Source organism: Chiloscyllium punctatum, unplaced genomic scaffold (genome assembly GCF_047496795.1).
Source record: "Chiloscyllium punctatum isolate Juve2018m unplaced genomic scaffold, sChiPun1.3 scaffold_154, whole genome shotgun sequence".
Lineage (NCBI taxonomy): Eukaryota > Metazoa > Chordata > Chondrichthyes > Orectolobiformes > Hemiscylliidae > Chiloscyllium > Chiloscyllium punctatum.
In genome coordinates, this window is record NW_027309888.1 from 475,257 (window position 1) to 497,417 (window position 22,161).

General features: G+C 45.6%; 1 long non-coding RNA gene across 4 annotated transcripts in view; it reads right to left on the reverse strand.

Annotated features, from left to right (window-relative positions):
- Positions 1-22,161, reverse strand: part of LOC140471691 (uncharacterized) — a 61,406-nt gene that overhangs the window by 32,817 nt on the left and 6,428 nt on the right. For 3 of the 4 annotated variants that reach the window (XR_011957198.1, XR_011957197.1, XR_011957195.1), the window contains exon 2: positions 1,514-1,622. This is a non-coding gene — a long non-coding RNA (uncharacterized lncRNA). Of the gene's footprint in view, positions 1-1,513; positions 1,623-9,492; positions 9,600-18,946; positions 19,052-22,161 lie in introns of all 4 variants that reach the window. The other variant, XR_011957196.1, reaches the window with a different exon arrangement.

A 22,161-nucleotide genomic window follows, 5' to 3' on the forward strand; every position in this document is an offset into this window, starting at 1 on the left:
AAACAATTGTGCATGTACAAAGCCACATTGACTCTCCCTGATCATTCCTTACCTTTCCAAATAGATGGTTATCCTGTCCCTCAGAATCCCTTCCAACAACTTGCTTGCCACTGACTTCAGGCTCACTGTTCTCTTGTTCCATGGCATCTCCTTACCACGTTTTTAAAAATAATGGCACCTCACCTGTCGCTATCAATGATACAAATACCTCAGGAGAGGCCCAACAATCACTTCCCTAGATTTCCAGAAAGTTCCAGGATACACCTGATCAGGTTCCAGGGCTTTATCCACCTTGATGCGATTTAAGACATCCAGTAACACCTCCTCTGTAACATGGACACTTTTCAAGTTATCACTGTTTATTTCTCCAAACTCTCGAGCTTCCATATACTTCTCCAGTAAAAATGACATGAAATATTTGCATATCTTTCGCACCCCCTGTGGTTCCATAGACAGCCTTGTTGACCTTTAAGGGGTCCTATTCTCTGGTCCAGTTAATCTTTTGTCTGTGATATATTTGTTTAATCTCTTTGGATCCTATTCCAGGACATCCCAGGAAGGCCGACTTCACGGACCGCAATTTTCCTCTGACTTGATCAACAATGCCCTCCAACACATACCCTCCACTTCCCGCACCTCTGCCTTTACCCCACCCCTCCAGCCACAATAAAGAATATAACCCTGCGGTCTTCACCTTCCACCCCACTAATCTCCAGATACAGCACATTAACCTCTGTTATTTCTGCTACCTCATGTCAGACCCCACCACCAGAGACATATTTCCCTCCCCAACCCTACCTGCGTTCTGCAGAGACCATTCCCGCTGCACCTCCCATGTTCGGTCCACACCCACCCACCAACCCACCCTCCACACCCTTGACCCTCCCTTGCCGCCACGGGATATGTAAAACGTGCGGCCACACCTCCCTCTGACCACTGTCCAAGACCACAAAAGGATCTTTTCACATCAGGCAGAGATTTGCCTGCACATCCCAAAACCTCATCAACTGCATCTGGACACTATGAGAAATTTAAACATGGCTCATCCAACTAACCTACACATCTTTGGACTGTGGGAGGAAACTGGAACACCCGAAGGAAACCCTCACAAACACTGTGGAGAATGTGCCAACGTGAACACAGGCAGTCACCTGAGGCTGGAATTAAACCCAGGTCCCTGGTGCTGAGGAAGCAGCGCTAACCACTGTGCCACAATACTGTGGGATCTTTGGTGCTGATGTGCTGCCCCACTGATACCTCAGTCACTCACCCTGCCTCATTTTCTAAGAAGCAGTGATGACGGAGTGAAATTATTGCTAGACAGTTAATCCAGAGACCCAGATAACGTTCTGGGGACCCTGGTTTGAATCGCATCACAGCAGATTTTGGAATGTGAATTCAATAAATATCTGGGAAAAAATAATCTAGTGACGACAAGGAATCCATTGTCAATTGTTGGAAAAACCAATGTGGTTCACTCATGACCTTTAGGGAAGGAAAATGCCATCCTTACCTGGTCTGGTCTGCATGGGACTCCAGACCTATAGCAACGTGGTTGACTCTTACCTGCCCTCTGGGTAAACGCAGCAATAAATGCTGGTCGAGCCAGTGACAGCCTCATCCTGAGAATGAATAAAGAAAACAGGTCAGGTTTTGTTCCTTCTCTAGTAGGTACATCCTACAAACTGAATCTGAAATGTTCTCGTACACACTGAACAAATACCTTTCCATCCAAGCCCTTAACACTACAGCACTCATAGGCCATGTTGGTAAAGTTAAAACCACTTATCATTGCATCCATATTATTCTTACAGATAACGGAGGTCTCCTGGTAAAATTGTGTCTCAATTCCCTGCTGACTATTGGGAGAGAGTCTATAATACAATCCCAGTAAGATGGTCATCCTTTTCTTATTTCTCAGTACCACACAAATAACTTGCCTGGATGTACTCCCAGGAATATCCTCCCGAAGCCCAGCCATAATGTTATCACTAATCAAAAACACCTCTCTCCCTGCTCTGTTGGCCCCCTTCAATCCTTGCTATAGCATCTATATCCTGGAACATTAAGCTGCTAGTCCTATCCATCCCTGAGTGATGTCCCTGTAATTGCTGTAATATCCCAGTGCCATGTTCAAAACCATACCCTGAGCCCACCTGCCTGACCTGTCAGGTCTCTTGCACTGAAATAAATGCAGTGCAACTGGTCCGTCCCACCTCATTCTGTGACTTGCTCTTGCCTGCCTTGACAGTCTGACTGGTGAACAGTACCAGCCTCAGACTCACCTCTTTTCTCACTATCTCTTTAGGATTACCCTGACTCCCTCACTGATTTAATGCCTCCCCAGTAGCACTAGCAAATCTCCCTGCTCTTCAGGACCCCATGCTTTCCCCTACCTATGCCATTGGTACCAATGTACAATATCCTTCCACTGGCTATTTTCCCTTTTGAGAATATTCTGCTCCCTCTGTGAGACATCCTTGACACTGGCACAAGGGCAGCATCACCCCATTCTGATGTCTCACTGTCAGCTGCAGAAACAGCAGACTGTGCCCCTGACTAGAGAGTCCCCTATCACCATTGATCGTGTGGAACTAGATATACCTCACATTATGTTAGAAGCCAGTCTCAGTACCAGTAACTTGGCTGTCAGTGTTACATTCCCCTGAAAGTCTATTACCACCTACATTTTCCAAAACAGTATACTTGTCTGAGATGGAGATAGCCACAGGAGACTCCTGCAGTACCGACCTACCCCTCCTAGCTTTCCTGGCAGTGACCCATCTACCTGACTGTATCTGCAGTATCCTGCATTCCTGAGACTGCCACCTATCACACCCCCCCGGCTCCTCTCAATTCCTCATTGCCTTAAATCACTCCTCCACCAATCCATGCGATCCAATAGGATTTGCAATCACACTTCCTGCAGACATCATCATCAGGGACATTGAAACTCTCCCTAATCTCCCACACCCGACAGGAACAGCACGCCACTCTGCAACAGGCCATCTCTCCGCCTTCATCTACAGACCAAAACAAAGGCACAGTCTTACTGCTCGAAAATCCGAGGATTAGGGTTAGAATCCCAACATGGCTGATGGCAGCATCGGAATTCAATACAATCTAGAATGAAAAGGTGAATGATGACCATGAAACTATTGTTGATTGTTAGAAACCCATCTGGTTCACTAATGTCCTGTAGGGAAGGAAACGGTTATCCTCACCTGGTCTGGCCTACATGTGACTCCAGACCCACAGCAATGTGGTTAACTCTCAACTGCCGTCAGGAAAAATACTTTAAAAACTCTTAACAAATACTCCGCAGGTATCACTTAAAAACTGGCTGTTCACATTGGGACCATGTGAATTTCTGAGCGGCCTGAACTCAAACTGATTTTCAGCTTCACCTTCTCCCTGTCTCACCTCCCTCTGTTTACACCCAACTCCAAAACACTCTCATTGAGCCAAGCAGCCCTCACAGTGCAGCCCTGTCATTTTCATTGTCTGTTCACACCTACACTGCCCTCAGCCTCCTGTACTGTTCCAATGCATCTCAATGGGAGCTCAGGGACAGCACCTCACCTTTCAATTCAGCCCTTTGTAACCCCAGAGTCAACATGGACCTCAGCAGTTTCTGAATGAACAGACAGTTGTCAGAAGCTGGAACATTCCACCTGAAAAGGTACTGGAATTTGAGTCCAAAAGGATTTTTAAAGCGAAGTTTGCAGGTAATTGAAAATATGAAGTTTACAGGTTAACATCATGAAGTGGGTGATTGGGTCTAAATCTGAGAGTTCTTACAAAGAGACGAGGTGTAATCTGGATGAATCTGTGCTCCCTCTCAGGCAAATATCTTCTTCCTCAGCTGTAGGGCCCAGAACAGAGCACAGACCCAAAGGGTAATCCAATCACGAATTTGTACATCTTTCTGCTTAACAAAAATATTGGAGATATCTTCCCACAAACAGAACAGACAAACCTTTCTCCTTCCACAGTTAAATGCCAATGACATTCAGATCCTAATGACTCCATTGACTCTAATAACTTGCTTTTGAGATCCCAGCCTCAATTATTCTGATTTAATATCCTATGAAATGAATTCACAAAACAAAACTCACAGTCAGTGCAGGAAGAATATAAAGACATACTTTTCTCTTGGTATGTGCTTGATGTGTAAATGCCTCTCTTCAAATCGCACCCCCCATCCTATGAAGGAGACTTGCACATGCGCCTCACTGTACCTTGCCCCCAATAACGATGGCAGCCATATCCCAGGAACTGTCAATGCCTGATGTCCGCAGCCATCTTCCCATCTGCTGCAAACGCGGGATTAAGAGTTTCTAATTCAGACTAACGACCCGCACAGAGTGTAATTAAAACTTCCCAGTCTAAAGTGACTCATTATCTCCCTGTCTCTGAAGCCACTCTCCCCTTCCCTGTTTGCGTCTCCCACATTCACCAACGGCCAACTCACGTGGCACTGCATCAGCAGAGTTACTGGTGACGTGTCATCCCACTGGCCACACCACTTATTCACTCCCATTGTTTGGATGACCAGCTGGTTCCACTTCGTCCACCGGTCCCACCAATCTTTCCTATTGGTCCGAAGCTTCCATCAATCAGCTGGACCCCATTGTGAGGTCAGTGGTGGGATCCTCCCCCTGTCTGAATTAAACCCAGAAGGTGTATGGATGGTGTCAATCAGGAACAACAAGCAGAAGGTGCTGGGAAAGCTCAGCAGGTCTGGCAGCATCTGGGAACAGAAATCTGTCCAGTGGCCCTTCCTCAGAACCGATGGGAGCTGGGAAAATTAGAATCCTGACAGTGTGGAAACAGGCCATTCGGCCCAAAAGGTCCACAGCGTTCCTCCGAAGAGTATCCCACCCAGACCCATTCCCCTACCCTATTACTCTACATTTCTCCTGACTAATGCACCTAACCTACACATCCCTGAATATCATGGGAAATTTAGCTTGGCCAATTCAACTAACCTGCAGATCTTTGTACTGCAGGAGATAGGGGTTAAAGAGTCAATAATAGGCAGGGACAGAACCCAAAGAGAGACCAGAACATTTGGAAAGACAAAGGAGTGGATTACGATCTGGCTGGGAGGGTGCATAGCTGTTAATGGAGGGGACAGGAAGCTGTGTCTGGCAGCATCTCAGTGGAGGTGCCAAAAATGGCGACAGATGATCTACATTCTGCTGCAAAAACAGACCCTGATCTTCCAGCTGCCTGCCACTTTAACACATGAACCTGTTCCCTGGCCAACATCTCTGTCTCATGCTTACTGCTGTGTTCCAGTGAAGCCAGAATATTCCAAATTGCCCCGTATTTCAAGGACTGCAATTTCCCCTCCCATGTGGTCAACACCATCCACTATATCCCCTCCACTTCCCGCACCTCTGCCTTTGAAACCCACACCTCCAACTGCAACAAGGATAGAACACCTCCCCCCTCCCCCCCCCCCAGTCCTTACCTTCCACCCAGATACAACACATCATCCTCTGCCATTTCCACCACCTACAATCAGACCACACCACCAGATTCTTAAGGGGTTTGACAGAATAAATACTGATGTCTCTGAGGGTAAATACTGAGAGGGGAGTCTGAAACCAGATTCTGAGCCAGTCACAGAATGAAGGGTTCTGCTTTGGATTCATCAAGTTTAAGGCAACACAGACATGGGTAAGGGGTTTCAGTAGCAATGGAGCTAGGGTGAAGAGGAGATAAGCAACGGTTTAGAGATTGGAATTCCTGGTGTTTGGGATTGTGTCAATGTCTAATCAGAAGGTCAGCTTCGCGTCAGATATAACAGCAGTATTGTGAAGAGTCTAGTTCTGCTGCATAGTTCCCAGTGAGAGGGAGAGGTTCAGCAGGAAGGGAAAGGAATTTGGAAGGCAACGGGTTTAAACATTGCAATGTTTCATTGGAGGAAACTGCACCTAATCGAGTAGTGGGAATTTGGTAAGCAATTCGTTAACTGAGTAACAGTGGAGTAATGGAGAGGGATGATAGGGAGGGAGAGCTGGGCATCGTCAGTGTACATGTGAAACCCAACATGGTGCTTTTGGGCAATGTCACCTCCTGGCAGTGTGTAGGTGAGACACAGGAGGGGCCAAGGATAGATCCATGAGGGACATCAAATGCAAGGAATTCAGAAACAAAAGGGAGAGTGGAGATGGAGCAGGATTTTCCAACAACGGTGAGGTCAAATATCAGTTTTTCACAGAATGGGAGAGAAGGACATAACCAGAAAAGATAGAACAAGGAACAATGTCTGTGAATCGGTGAGGGGGACTGATGAGGTGGAGGAGGAAAGAGAGTTGGAAAGTCTATGGTTTAGTGAGATTAGGGTAAAGGGTCAAGGTGAGTTCTGATAAGGCTGGACATGAGATGAGATTGGAGAAAGATGTAGGTTTGGACAAAAACCGGGAACACCACGTGAGGCAGTTTGGCTCCGTGGGCTAGTGGGAGGGAGGGAAGCAGCAGATCAGATTATCTCAGTCTTAGTGACAGAGAAACTCCATGTGCTCCAAACTCTTGTTGTTGGAGAGAAGGATGGAGGAGACACGATGATGAACAGTGTTTCACAAAGAAACAAAACCTGGGTAAGTGATATTTAAAGTGAGTGAACAAACCTAATGTCTTTAAATTTTAACCAAAATATTAAACAAATGACTGAAGTCCTGGTTCGAATCCCATCTTGGCAGACAGTGGAATCTGAATTTAAGAAAAAATAACTGGAATTAGGAAACTCCTGATCTCCATGGAATCATTGTCAATGGCAGAAAAAACCCTGTCAACCTGACAGTGGCCCAGCCAGCTACTCTCTGTATTAATCACTGCAAAGTCTCAACAAAGGAATGAAACTGGTTGGACCACTCAGCATCTAAGAAGGCACCAGAAAATACAACCACAGAATCAGCCCTCTCGATGGTGCAACGTCCTCCTCACTAACATCTGGATTTTGGTGCCAAAATGTGCCGAGCTGTCTCACAGACCAATCAAGGAACAGCCTGACAGAGTCATACTCATGAAATCAACCCTTACAGACTTAGACACCACCAGACACCACCATCACTATCACCATCCCAAGATATTGAGATTGTGGTGATGGAAAAGCGCAACAGGTCAGGCAGCATCTGAGGAGAAGGAGAATCGATGTTTCGAGACTAAGTCCTTCATCAGCCTGACCTGCTGTGCTTTTCCAGCACCAGACTCTTGACTCTGATCTCCAGCATCTGCAGTCTTCACTTTCTCCTGAAATCTCTGGATATGTCCTGCCCCACCGGCAGGACAGACCAGGCAGAGGTCGTGGCACAGACATGGAGGATTTGCCCTGGGAGTACTCAGCATTGACTCCAGAGACCAGGAAGTCTCATGGCTCCTGCTGATTACCACGTACCGTCCTCCCTTGGCTGATGGATCAGTTCTCCTTCATGTTGAACAACATCTGAAGGAAGCACTGAGGAAGTAAAAAGGTGTCAAAGGTCCTCTGGGTACAGGATTTCAATGTTCACAATCGAGACTAACTCTGCAACAGAATTACTGACTGAGCTGGCCATGTCCTGAAGGACATAGCTGCTCAACTGAGTCTGCAGGGGGTCGTGAGGGATCCAAGAGGGAAAAACATACTTGATCTCATTGTTATGAATTGACCAGCTTCAGATACATCTGTCCATGACAGTATCGGTAAGAGCGACCATCACACATTCGTTTTGGAGACACAAGTCTCCAAAGTTGAGAAAAACCTCCATTGTGTTGAGTGGCACTATCACCGTTCGAAATGGGACAGACTTCGAAGAGATGTAGGATCTCAAACTGGGTATCTATGAGGCACTGTGGGACATCAACAGCAGCAGAACTGTACTCCAGCACGATCTGTAATCTCATGGGTTTGTAAATCCTGCTCTCACCCATCACAATGGACAGGAAAGGAGGGCATGCCAAGAGCAGCACCAGGCAGATTTAAAAACGAAGTGCCAACCTGGTGAAGCTACCAAACAGGACCATCTGCATTTCAAACAGCATCAGCAGCAAGCAACAGAGTTAAGTGATCCTCCATCCAGTGGAACAGATCGGCTCTCTGCAGTTCTGCCACAACCAGTTGTGAACGGTGATGGACAATTAAACAACTCACTGGAGGAAGTATCACAGATATCCCCACCCTTACTGATGGAGGGGCCTCACACACCCATGCACCAGATAAGAGAACAGCATTTGCAGCAATCTGCAGCCAGAAGTGCAAAATGGGATGATCCATCTTAGCCTTCTCCAGTGGTTTCTAACATCACAGATGTGAGTTTTAAGCCAGTTCGGTTGAGTTTGAATAACATCAGGAAATGGTTAAGTAGCGCAAAGGCTACGGGCCCTGCCAATATTCTGCAATAATACTGATAGCTTGTGCTCCAGAACTTACCACCCACCAAGTCACGTACCGCTCCTGCACTGGCATCTACCGACAATGTGGAACATTGCCCAGGAACGTTCAACACAAAAACACAGGGCAATCCAACCCAGCCAATTTCCCTCTGTCAGTCCACACTCGATCAGCAGTAACGTAATGGAAGATGTTATCAACAGGGCTACCAAGCAGCAGCTGCTCAGCAACAGCCAGCTCAGTGACACTCATTTTAGGCTCCACCAGGGCCACTCAGCTCCCGATTGTGTAACCGCCCTGATTCACAACCTGACAACTAACTGAATCCCAGAGGTGAGGTGAGGGTGACAGCCCAGTCCCACTCCAAGATCACTAATTCTAGCTGATTCCACCCTTGTCTCAGCTTATACACTTTCATCCATCTCTGTGTTATCTCCAGCCTTCATTATCCAAACATATTCCTGGCTAGCTTCCCACATTCAACCTCCCTGTAATCTCAAGAAAAACTAAATCTCTGCTGCCCAAGTACTCCCTCGTACCAAAACTTGTTGATCCATCAAAAGGCTCCTATTCATAATCAACAACATAGATCCACAGAGATGTACAGCATGGAAACAGACCCTTCAATCCAACCCATCCATGCTGACCAGATATCCCAACTCAATCTCGCCAGCATCCAGCCCACATCCCTCAATTTAAAATTCTCACTCTTGATTTAATTCCTGGTTGTGATCATCCCTAGCTCGCTGCATCAGACAACCTTTGAGACCTCGACAACCCATTCTGTTCGAGACTCCCAATGATCTGTTAATTCATTACTTCACCTGCGTGGCTGCTTTTACAGTTGCCAAAGCAACAAGGTCTGAAATTTGCAGCTAAAACCTCACAGGTCTGCTTTCCTCCTTTAAGACATTCCTCAAAACCTGCTTATTTGGCAATGGTTTTGGTCACCTGACCTAATATCACCAGCTCTGGCCTTATGTTTAAAATTCTCAATAATATTTTTGTGGAATTATAAGCATGATAATAAAAATATGAACTGTTGTTGATTTGGACATTATCTTCAGATCTTTACTGTTGCTGAATGAATACTCTGTAATGTCTCTTACCCAACCACATTGTGGGAGCACCTTCACCACACAAACTGCAGCTGTACAAGAAAGTCAAACATCACCCTCTCCACAGGCAACAGGGCTTTGGCATTAATCACTGGGATCTGTGGACGGAGAAACACAGTTGATGTTTCAAGGAGTTCAAAACGGATTACAGGGAATGAAAATAGTGCAGAATGAGATAGCCAGAAATGGAAGGAAGATACACTTGCTTATTAGAAAAAGGAATTCTTGACTGTTAAAGATTTTCCAGAAAATATTGATAAGCAGCACATGGTCAGGGGCTGGGCGGCAGTGAAAAATTAACTTACAGAAATGTTTGTAAAAATAATAGTTATTATTTTTATACCAAACAGACCAAATATACACCCTTTGGTATTTTATATTATTAAAATACCAAACAGACCAAAAATACACCCATTGTTCGAGATTGAGGAAGCTAGACATTGACAAAGTGGTCATGAGGGAGCCCAGAGATGAAGCAGAGCTGTATAAGCTGTTATGATCCCACAGTCATAGAGATATACAGCACCGACACAGACCCTTCGGTCTAACTCATCCATGCCAAACAGGTATCCGAACCTAGTCTATTCCCATTAGCCAGCACTTGGCCCATATCCCTGTAAATGCTTCCTAATCATATCATGTGTCTATTTAGATGCCTTTAACATGTTTTAATTGTACTAGCCTCTACCACTTCCTCTGCAACTCATTCCACCCACTGCATGAAAGAGTTGTCCTTTAGGGCCCTTTGAAATTTTATCTGTTCACCCTAAAGCAATGCCCGGTACTTCTGGACACTACCACTCCAGGGAAAACACCTTGTTCATTTACTCTATCCATGCCCCTCATGATTGTATAAACCTCCATAACATCACCACTCAGCGGAAAACAGCCCCAGCCTTTTCGCCTCACCCTGTAGCTCAAATCCTCCAACCCTAACAACATCCTTGTAAGTCCTTTTTGAAATCTTTCAAGTTTCACAGCACCCTTCTGATAGGAGGCAGGCCAGAACTACACACAATATTCCAAAAGTGGCCTAACGAATGTCCTGTACAGCAACATGACCTCCCACATCCTATACTCAATGCTCTAACGAAAGAAAGAAAATATACTGAACACCTTCTTCATCATCCTATCTACCTGCAACTTGACTTGCAAGGACTATGATCCTGCAGTCCAAGGTCTCTTTGTTGCGCAAACGTCTTCAGGGCCTTGCCATTCAGTGTATAAGTCATGCCCTGATTTGCTTTTCCAAAATGCAGCACCTCACATTTCTCTAAATGAAACCCCATCTGATCAATATCTTATTGTAATCTGAGGTAACCTTCTTCATTATCCACAATACCTCCAATTTTGTATGACCTGCAAACTCATTTATGATACCAAATCATTTAAATGAATGACGTAACAAATCCCGAGATAAACATCCATTTCTCAGAGTTTGAATGTGCTCTGTGTAAATCCTGCCCAATGACTCTGTACCAGAGAAAGGCTGCACATGCACCTGGCTGCACCTTGCCCCCTACAAAGCTGGTGGCTCCACACGTGTCCAGTGAATTTTTGCCCCAAATAAAGATGGCGGCGCGCACCCATGCCTGCAGCCACACTGAGGCAATTCACCGTTTACTGAAAACAAGAGACTGGGACGTGTTTTCCGATGTGCACAGTTTGTTTGTAAAACCTCTCCGCTCATACAGAATCGCTCTCACCTCCTGCGGTTCCACAGACAGCCTTGATGATTTTTGTGGGTACCTATTCTCTGCCCGCTTACTCATTTGTCCTGAATGTTTTTGTACAATCACTTTGGATTCTCCTTAAACCTATTTCCTAAAGCTATCTCATGTCCCCTTTTTGCCCTCATGGTTTACCTCGAGTCTCCTCCTACTGCCCCTATACTCCTCTAGGGATTCACACAAAAACAGCTCTCTGTACCTGCCATATGCCTCCTTCATTTTCTTGACCAGGCCCTCAATTTCTTCCGATAGACAGCATTCCCTACACCTTCCAGCCTTGGCCTTAACAGGAACATACTGTCTTTGTACTCTTGTTGTCGCAGGCCTATGGAAGCAATGGCAGATGAGGACAGAGATGCAATCATTCCCAGTAAAGAGGTAATATTGGGAAAGTTAACAGCCTCAAGGTAGATGGGTCTCCTGGCTCTAATGGATTGCATCCCAGGGACTAAAGTAGACGGCGGGGGTAGTGGTTGGAGGGGGTGGTGAATAACAAATAGACTTGTGATAATTCACTTAAAATTTGTTGGATTCTGGGATGGTTTTGAAAGACTGGAAGCTGCAAATGTGGTGCCACTATTTTTCAAAAAGGACCGGTTAGCTTAACTTCTGAGGGGAGAAAATGCTTGAATCTCTTAAGGAAGTAGTGGTGAGTTATCTGGGTAGAAATTGTCTCATTTTGCAAAAACAGCATGGATTCATGAAAGGCAGGTCACGTTTAAGGTTTTACTGGTATTATTTGAGGATACAATGAGCGCATTGGACAAAGTGGACTTGGTGGATGTGGTGTATCTGGATTTCCAGAAGGTATTCGATAAGTTGCCACACAAAAGGCTGCTGTATAAGGTAAAGATGCACAGCCTGAGACCCGGGTTCAATTCCCGCCTCAGGCGACTGACTGTGTGGAGTTTGCACATTCTCCCCGTGTCTGCATGGGTTTCCAACGGGTGCTCCGGTTTCCTCCCACAGTCCAAAGATGTGCAGGCCAGGTGAATTGGCTATGCTAAATTGCCCATAGTGTTAGGTAAGGTGTAGATATAGATGTAGGGGTATGGGTGGGTTACGCTTCGGCGGGGCGGTTTGGACTTGTTGGGCCGAAGGGCCTGTTTCCACACTGTAAGTAATCTAATCTAATCTAATCTAATTATGGGTAATGTATTATCATTGATACAGGATCGGTTAACCAACAAAAAATAAAGAATGGGGATAAATGGGTGTTTGGATTAGTGTTGGCACTACAACTGTTTGCAATTTACACAAATGTTTTGGAGTTGAGGACCAAGTGTACGGTGTCAGAGTTCATATTTGATACAAAGATGAGGTAGAGCAATGTCTGCAGAGGCCACTGTCAGTCTGCACAGGGAGACAGATAGGTTAAGTGAGTAGGTAAGGGTCTGGCAGATGGATGACAATGTTGGGATATGTGAGGTCATCCATTTTGGTCAGACTAACAGCTAACTGATGAAATGGTGAAAACATGCAGCAGGCTGCTGTGCACAGGGAGCTGGGTGTCCTTGTGCATGAATCACAGGAAGTTGGTTTGCAGGTGCAGCAGGTAATTAAGGCAGTGAAGGGAATATTGTCCTTCATTGCTAGAGGGATGGTTCTGCTGTAGCTGTACAGGGTGCTGGGGAGGCCACACCTGGAGTACTGTGTACAGGTTTGGTCCCCTTACATTAGCAAGGATGTACTGGCACTGGAGGGAGTACAGAAGAGGTTCACTAGTTTGAGTTGGGAGTTGAGAGAATTGGTATATGTGGAGAGATTGAGAAAACTGGTTTGACAGTCATTGTAATTTAGAAGAATAGGAGGTTGGAGAGGAAAAAATAAAATTATGAAGGGAGTGGATAAGCTTGGAGCAGGGAGGCTATTTCCTCTGGGGGCGGGTCAAACTAGAGCATAACCTTAAAATAAGGGGGAGCAGGTTTAGGACTGAGTTCAGGAGGAGCTTCTTCAGCTAAAGGGTTGTGCATCTGTGGAATTCCCTGCCGAGTGCAGCATTTGACGTTATCAACTTGAATGCCTTTAAGGGAAAAGGTAGATTTGTGAACAGGAAAAGAATTAAGGGTTATGGTGAGAGAGCAGGAATGTGGAGCTGAGACCATGAAAAGCTCAGGCCTGATCTTATTGAATGGCAGAGCAGGCTTGAGGGGATAGATGAAAGTTCTTGCCTTGTGCCATCAAAATTGGCCTTTGTCCAATTCAGAACCTTAACGTTTAGATCTGGTGTATTATTTTCTGTAACAGCTGAAGAACCCGAGGCACTACGGAGGTAGTGCCTCCCACCCGCCCTCCTCCTCTAACCTAATAATAAGATCCGTTGTGGTAAGGAGGTAAGTGCCGAATTTTGCTTGTTGTATTCTTTAGACCCAGTTTTTTGTTTAAAATAAAGGTTAGCTTTAGAGGGATGGCAGTGAAGGCAGTGCAATGTTCCTCCTGCAACATGTATGAGGTGAGGGATGCCATGGACGTCCCTGCTGATTACACTTGCAGGAAGTGCACCCATCTCCAGCTCCTCCAAGACCGTGTTAGGGAACTGGAGCTGGAGTTGGATGAACTTCGGATCATTCGGGAGGCAGAGGGGGTCATAGATCGGAGCTATAGGGAAGTAGTAACTCCAAAGATGGCAGATCGATGGGTGACAGTGAGGGGGACTGGGAGGAAGCAGCCAGTGCAGGGACCCCCTGCGGCCGTTCCCCTCAAGAACAAGTATACCGTTTTGGATACTTGTGGGGGGGACGACTTACCAGGGGTAAGTAACGGGGCTCAGGCCTCTGGCACGGAGCCTGTCCCCGCTACTCAGAAGGGAAGGGTGGAGAAGAGCAGAGCAATAATAATTGGGGACTCGATAGTTCGGGGCACAGATAGGCGGTTTTGTGGGAACGAGAGAGACTCACGTTTGGTATGTTGCCTCCCAGGTGCAAGGGTACGTGATGTCTCTGATCGTGTTTTCCGGGTCCTTAAGGGGGAGGGGGAGCAGCCTGAAGTCGTGGTCCATATTGGCACCAATGACATAGGTAGGAGGAGTGCTGAGGATGTTAGATAGGCTTTTAGGGAGCTAGGTTGGAAGCTCAGAGTTAGAACGAACAGAGTTGTTGTCTCTGGTTTGTTACCCGTGCCACGTGAGAGAGAGTCGAGGAATAGGGAGAGAGAAGAGTTAAATGCGTGGCTACAGGGATGGTGCAGGAGGGAGGGATTTCGGTACTTGGATAACTGGGGTTCTTTCTGGGGAAGGTGGGACCTCTATAAACAGGATGGTCTGCACCTGAACCTGAGGGGCACCAGTATCCTTGGGGGGAGGTTTGCTAGTGCTCTTGGGGGGGGGTTTAAACTAACTCTGCAGGGGCATGGGAACCCAGACTGTAGCTTTAGGGTGCAGGACCTGGAGTGTAGGGAGGTTAGGAATATGGCATCAATCTTAAAGGAGGGTGCCTGTAAACAGAAGAGTGGCTTGAAGTGTGTATACTTTAATGCCAGAAGTATACGAAATAAGGTAGGTGAACTCGCAGCGTGGGTTGGTACCTGGGACTTCGATGTTGTGGCTATTACGGAGACGTGGCTAGATCAGGGACAGGATTGGCTGTTGCAGGTTCCAGGGTTTAAATGTTTTAGTCGGGTCAGAGGTGGGGGCAAAAGAGGGGGGGGTGTGGCTTTGCTTGTCAAAGATAGTATTACAGCGGTGGAAAGGAAGATGGACGAAGATTTGCCATCTGAGGTAGTTTGGGTTGAGGTTAGGAATAGGAGAGGTGAGGTCACCCTGTTAGGAGTCTTTTACAGGCCTCCTCATAGTCCTAGAATCGTTGAAGAAAGGATTGCGAAGATGATTCAGGAGAAGAGTGACAGTAATAGGGTGATTGTTATGGGAGACTTTAACTTTCCTGATATTGATTGGGAAAGCTATAGCTCAAGTTCGTTAGATGGGTCAGTGTTTGTGCAATGTGTGCAGGAGAGTTTCCTGACACAATATGTAGATAAGCCAACACGAGGTGAGGCCATACTGGATTTGGTTCTGGGTAACGAACCAGGCCAGGTATTAGAACTAGAGGTAGGTGAGCACTTTGGGGACAGTGACCACAATTCGGTGATTTTTACTCCAGTGATGGAGAGGGATAAGTGTGTACTACAGGGCAAGAGTTATAGCTGGGGGCAGGGAAATTATGATGCGTTGAGGCATGACTTAGGAGGTGTGGATTGGAAAAGTAGATTCCAAGGCAAGAGCGTAATTGATATGTGGAACTTGTTCAAGGAGCAACTATTGAGTGTCCTTGATAAATACGTACCTATCAGGCAGGGAGGAAAGGGTCGTGTGAGGGAGCCGTGGTTTAATAAGGAATTGGAATCCCTTGTTAAATGGAAGAGGGCGGCCTTTGTAAAGATGAGGCGTGAAGGTTCAATAGGGGCAATTGAGAGTTATAAGGTAGCCCGGAAGGACCTGAAGAGAGAGCTAAGAGCAGCGAGGAGGGGACATGAAAGGTCCTTAGTTGGTAGGATGAGGGAAAACCCTAAGGCTTTCTATAGGTATGTTAGGAATAAAAGAATGACTAGGGAAGGAATAGGTCCAATCAAGGATAGTAATGGGAAGTTGCGTGTGGAGGCTGAAGAGATTGGGGAGGCGCTGAATGAATACTTTTCGTCAGTATTCACTCAGGAACAGGACATTGTTGTCGATATGAATACTGAGGCACGAATAAGTAGAATGGATGGCTTTGAGATATGTAGAGAAGAGGTGTTGGAAATTCTGGCAAGGGTGAAAATAGATAAGTCCCCTGGGCCTGATGGCATTTATCCTAGGATTCTCTGGGAAGCAAGGGAGGAGATTGCAGAGCCATTGGCCTTGATTTTTGTGTCCTCTTTGTCGACAGGAGTAGTGCCAGAGGACTGGAGGCTAGCAAACGTGGTTCCCTTGTTCAAGAAGGGGAGTAGGGATAATCCTAGTAACTATAGGCCAGTGAGTCTCACTTCTGTTGTGGGCAAAGTCTTAGAGAGAATTGTAAGGGATAGGATTTATGCACATCTGGATAAGAATGATATGATCAAGGATAGTCAGCATGGTTTTGTGAAGGGCAGGTCGTGCCTCACAAACCTTATTGAATTCTTTGAGAAGGTGACTAAGGAGGTAGATGAGGGGAAAGCGGTAGATGTGGTATATATGGATTTTAGTAAGGCGTTTGATAAGGTCCCCCATGGTAGGCTACTGCAGAAAATACAGAGATATGGCATTGAGGGTGAGTTGGAGGTTTGGATTAGGAATTGGCTCTCTGGAAGAAGACAGAGGGTAGTAGTTGATGGCAAAGGTTCATCTTGGAGTGCCGTCACTAGCGGTGTTCCGCAAGGATCTGTTTTGGGACCATTGCTGTTTGTCATTTTTATAAATGACCTGGAGGAAGGGTTAGAAGGTTGGGTGAGCAAGTTTGCGGATGATACGAAAGTCGGAGGAGTTGTAGACAGTGAGGAAGGATATGGCAGGTTACAGCGGGATATAGAGAAGCTGCAGAGCTGGGCAGAAAGGTGGCAAATGGAGTTCAATGTAGCTAAGTGTGAAGTGATTCACTTTGGTAAGAGTAATAAAAAGATGGATTACTGGGCTAATGGTAGACTACTTGGTAGTGTGGAAGAGCAGAGGGATCTTGGTGTCCATGTACACAGATCTCTGAAAGTTGCCACCCAGGTAAATAGTGCAGTGAAGAAGGCATATGGCGTACTGGCTTTTATTGGTAGAGGAATTGAGTTCCGGAGTCCTGAGGTCATGCTGCAGTTGTATAAGACTCTGGTGCGGCCGCATCTGGAATATTGTGTGCAGTTTTGGTCGCCATACTATAGGAAGGATGTGGAGGCACTGGAACGGGTGCAGAGGAAGTTTACCAGGATGTTGCCTGGTATGGTAGGAAAATCCTATGAGGAAAGGCTGAGGCACTTGGGGTTGTTTTCATTGGAGAAAAGAAGGTTTAGGGGTGATTTGATAGAGGTGTACAAGATGATTAGGGGGTTAGATAGGGTTGACAGTGAGAACCTTTTTCCACGTATGGAGTCAGCTATTACAAGGGGGCATAGCTTTAAATTAAGGGGGGGTAGATATAGGACTGATGTTAGGGGTAGGTTCTTCACTCAGCGAGTCGTAAGTTCATGGAATGCCCTGCCAGTAGCAGTAGTGGACTCTCCCTCTTTATGGGTATTTAAACGGGCATTGGATAGGTATATGGAGGATAGTGGGTTAGTGTAGGTTAGGTGGGCTTTGATCGGCGCAACATCGAGGGCTGAAGGGCCTGTACTGTGCTGTATTCTTCTATGTTCTATGTTCTATATTTTAAAACTAGTAGAAATGTCAGAATTCCAAACTGTGTTTTCAGGTCATTCAGCCCATCATATTACTACTGACCCTGAGAGCCTCCAAACTTCCCCCTATAACATTGCATTTCCCAAGGCCACCCAACCTACACATCCCTGAACATTATGGGTAATTCAGCCTGCATAATCCCCCCAACGTGCACATCCCACAACACTGTGGGCAATTCAGCCTGGATAATCCAACCTACCCTACACATCTTTGGACTGTGGGAGGAAACCAGAGGACCCAGACGAGATCCATGCAGAAATCCCCAATAAGGTGATCACCCCTTTCTTATTTCCCAGTTCCACCTAAATACCTTCACTGGGCGTACTCCCAGGAATATCCTCCCTAAGCAAAAACATAATGCTGTCTCGAATCAAAAATGCCACTCCCCCTCCTTCCTTCTCCCCCTTTCTATTCTTCCTATAGCATCCATACCCTGGAACATTAAGCTGCCAGTCCTATCCATCCCTGAGTGATGCCTCTGTAATTGCTATAATATCCCAGTGCCATGTTCAAAACCATACCCTGAGCTCATCTGCTTTCCCTGTCAGGCCTCTTCTATTGAAGTAAATGCAGTGCAACTGCTCAGTCCGACTTCATTCTGTGCCTTGCCCTTGCCTGCCTTGACTATTTGACTTCTGAACTGTACCAGCCACAGACATATCTCTTTACTCACTATCTTCTTGGGTTTACACCCACTCCCTCACTGGTTTAATGCCTCCCGAGTATCACCAGCAAGTCTCCCTGCCTCGATATTAGACACCTTCCAATTCAGGTACAATCCATCCTTCTTATGAAGGTCAACTCTACTCCAGGAGATCACAATGATCCAAAAAACGTGAATCCTTTTCCCCTGCACCAGCTCCTTAGCCACTCATTAAGCACCTTCTCCTCCTCCTCTGTAATATGGACATTTTTCAAGATGTCACCATTTATTTCCCCACATTCTATATCTCCCATATACTTCTTCACAGTAAACACTGATGCAAAATACTTGTTTCCTATCTCGCCCATCGCCTGCAGCTCCACACAATGGCTGCCTTGCTGATCTTTGAGGGTCTCTATTTTCTCCCTAGTTAGCCTTTTGTTCCTCATGTATTTACAAAAGCCCTTTGGATTATCCTTAACCCGATGCGCCAAAGCTATCTCACGCCCCTTTTTTCCCTCCTGATTTCCCTTTTAATTATATTCGAAAATTTTTTGGATTGGAATAAATGCAAAATATAACATCCTGACAAAACAAACGAGGGTAGGACTTACACTCAATAAAAGTAGGGCCTTGAGCAGTGATGTGGGAACAAAGAGACTGAGAGCTTCACGTCTTTGAAGTTTGTGTTACATGTAGACAGGGTGGTGAAGAAGGTGCTTTGCTTAGCACACCTACCTTCATTGTTCAGACCTTTGAGTCCAGGAGTTGGGACGTTATGTTGAGGATGTACAGGATGTTGGGGAGGCCTCTTCTGGAATACTCTGTCCAGTTCAGGTTGTGCTGTTATAGGAAGGATATTATTAAATTGGAGCAGGTTCAGAAGAGATTTACCAGCATGTTGCCATGAATGGAGGGATTGTGTTCTAAGGAGAGGCTGGATAGGCTGGGAATTTTTTTCACTGGCGTGCACGAGTTAAGGGGTGACCTTAACTGAGGTTTACAAAATCAGAAAGAGTGTAGATAAGGTGAATAGCTGGGGGAGAGGGAGATTCAAAACTCGGGTGCATTCGTTTTGAGAAGAAATGAGAAAGATTTGAGGGGAAAGACATTAGGGTTTTTTAAAAAAAATTTACACACTGGAATGAACTTCCAGAGAAAGTGGTAGCTGTGAATACAATTACAATATTTAAAAGACCTTAAATATTTGGATGGATGTGGACCAAGCGGAGGCAGGTACAATTAGTTCAGTTTGGAATTATGGTTGGCATGGACTGGTTGGACCACAGGGCCTGTTTCCTTGCTGTATAACATTATGACTCGAATCCTCACTAACTCTAAATTCCTCCATCCTCACAACTCTCCCAATCACTGTCACCTCATCCAGCCTCACAACTCTTCCTTATTTATAGAATTCCTCACCAGCCACAGAACGCTCCCTATCTCATGTCCTCCAGTTTCTCAAATCTCTGCGATATGTGCCTTTCTTTAGTTCCAGCCTTGAGGATGTCCTCATTCACTCAGATTGGTTGGAGGACAAACTGGTACGACCGGGTCCTCTAGTACTACCCTCTGCCCCATTGGCCTGCGCTGACATCAATCATCGGGGCCCATTGTGAGGTGAGTGGTGGGATCCTCCCTCTCTCTGCCCTGGGATGAGCTTCAACATTCACAGTCAATGGGGCAGTATCACAGAGCACAGGGGCTGGGGCTATTCGGCCCATTTGGGATGTACCCTCTCCCTCTGGAGATGCTGCAAATCTGTCCCAATTCCCTTCCCATTTGCCCATAGACCCCCAAATCTTCCCTTAAAAAGTAAAATTCCAAATCTGTTTATGAATAACTGCTGAGTCTGTCTCCAGCTGCCATTCAGACTGTTCCAGATACTCAGAACTTACTGAATAAAATAATGTTCACATATTCACATTATTTGTCAGTTACCTGAAAATAGTTACTAAAATTGTGACATTGTTAACAATTCCCCTCTCTCTGCAGATTAGATATCCTAGAAACAAATTTGCACCTGGTCAAAATCACTGCTTAACCTTCTCAGCTCCAAGGACAATTATCTGTGCTTCTGCTAGCTCTCCACAAAAGAGGAACACATCTTATTTTCATTTATTAGTGTCATAGAGATGTACAGCACAGAAACAGACCTTTGGTCCAATTGGTCAATGACAACGAGGAATCCTCAACAAATGGAACCCCATTTGCCAGCTATTGGTCCGTATCATTGGAAACTCTTCCTATTCACGTACCCAATCGGATGCCTTTCAAATGTTGTAATTGTATCAGCCTCCACTACTTCATCTGGCAGCTCATTCCACACATACACCACACACAGCTTGAAAACTTTGCCCCTTAGATCCGTTTTTAATCTTTGCCCTCTCAACATAAGCCCATGTGATCTTGTTTTGAACCCACATAACTTGGGGGAAAAGACCCTGGCTGTTCACCTTATCCATGCCCTTCATGATTTTATAAATCTCCATGAAGTCACCTCTCAGTCTTTGACTCTCCAGGGAAATTACCCCTAGCCTATTCACCCTCTCCCTGCAGCCCCAATCCTCTAACCCGAGCATCGTCTTTGTAAATCTTGTCTGAACTCTTTCAAGATTCACAATATCCTTTCCAGAACAGGGAATTTCAAACTTAAAACATATTTCCTGAAATGGCTTAATCAATGTCCTGTCCAACCACAATTTGACGTCCCAGCTTCTGTACTCAATGCATTGACCAATAAATATAAGCATACCAAACACCACCTTCACTAGTCTGCCGACCTGCGACTCTACTTTCAAGGAATAATGAACCTGAACTCCATGGTCTCTATGTTCAGCAACATTCCCAAGGACTTTACCATTAAGTGTACAAGTCCTGCTCTGATTTGCCTTTCCAAAATCCAACAGCTTACATTTGTCTAAGTTGAACCCAGTCTGCCATTCCTCGCTCCAATGGCCCATCTGGTCAAGATACTGTTGCATTCTGAACTAACCTTCTTCATTGTCCAATACAACTCCAATTTTGGTGTCTTCTGTAAACCCAATGCCCATATCTCATATATTCACATCCAATTCACTTATTTAAGGACCCAATATCCATTCCTGCAGCACACTGCTGCTCATAGGCCTCCAGTCCGCAAAGCAACCCTCCATCACCACCCTCTGCCTCCTACCTTCAAGCCAGTTTTGTATCCAAATGTCTGGTTCTCCCAACAGTTCATGTTATCTAACCTTGCTAACCAGTCTGCTTTGTGGAACATCGTTCAGTGTCAATATAGACAACGTCCACAGTCTGCCTTCATCAATCATCTTTGTCACATCTTCAAAAAAACCTCAATCAAGTCAGAGAGAGAGAATTTCCCACACACAAAGTCATGTTGACTATCCCTAATCAATCCTCTTCTTTCCAAATACATGTAAATCCAGTCCCTCAGAATCCCTTCCAACAACTTACCTACCACTGATGTTAGGTTGACTGTTCTCTTGTTCCCTGGCCTTTCCTTACCACCTTTTTTAAATAATGGCACCCATCTTCCAGCACCTCACCTGTCACAAACAATGATATAAATACCTCAGGGAGGGGCACTGCCATCACCTTCCTAGCTTTCCACAAATTTCTGGGATACACCTGATCAGGTCCCAGGGATTTATCCACCTTGCTACTGTTTAAGACTTCCAGTACTTCCTACTCTGTAATATAGACACTTTTCAAGTTATCACTATTTATTTCTCCAAACTCTCCAGAATAGAATAGCATAGTATTTCTCCCACCTCCTGTTGTTCCATAGATGGCCTTGTTGATCGTTAAGGGGTCCTATTCTGTGTCTGGTTATTATTTTATCCTTAATGTATTTGTAGAATCTCTTTGGATTCTCCTTAAACTATTTCCTAGAGATATTTCAAGTCCCTTTTTTTCTCTCCTGATTACTCTCGAGGATATTCCTGTAAAAA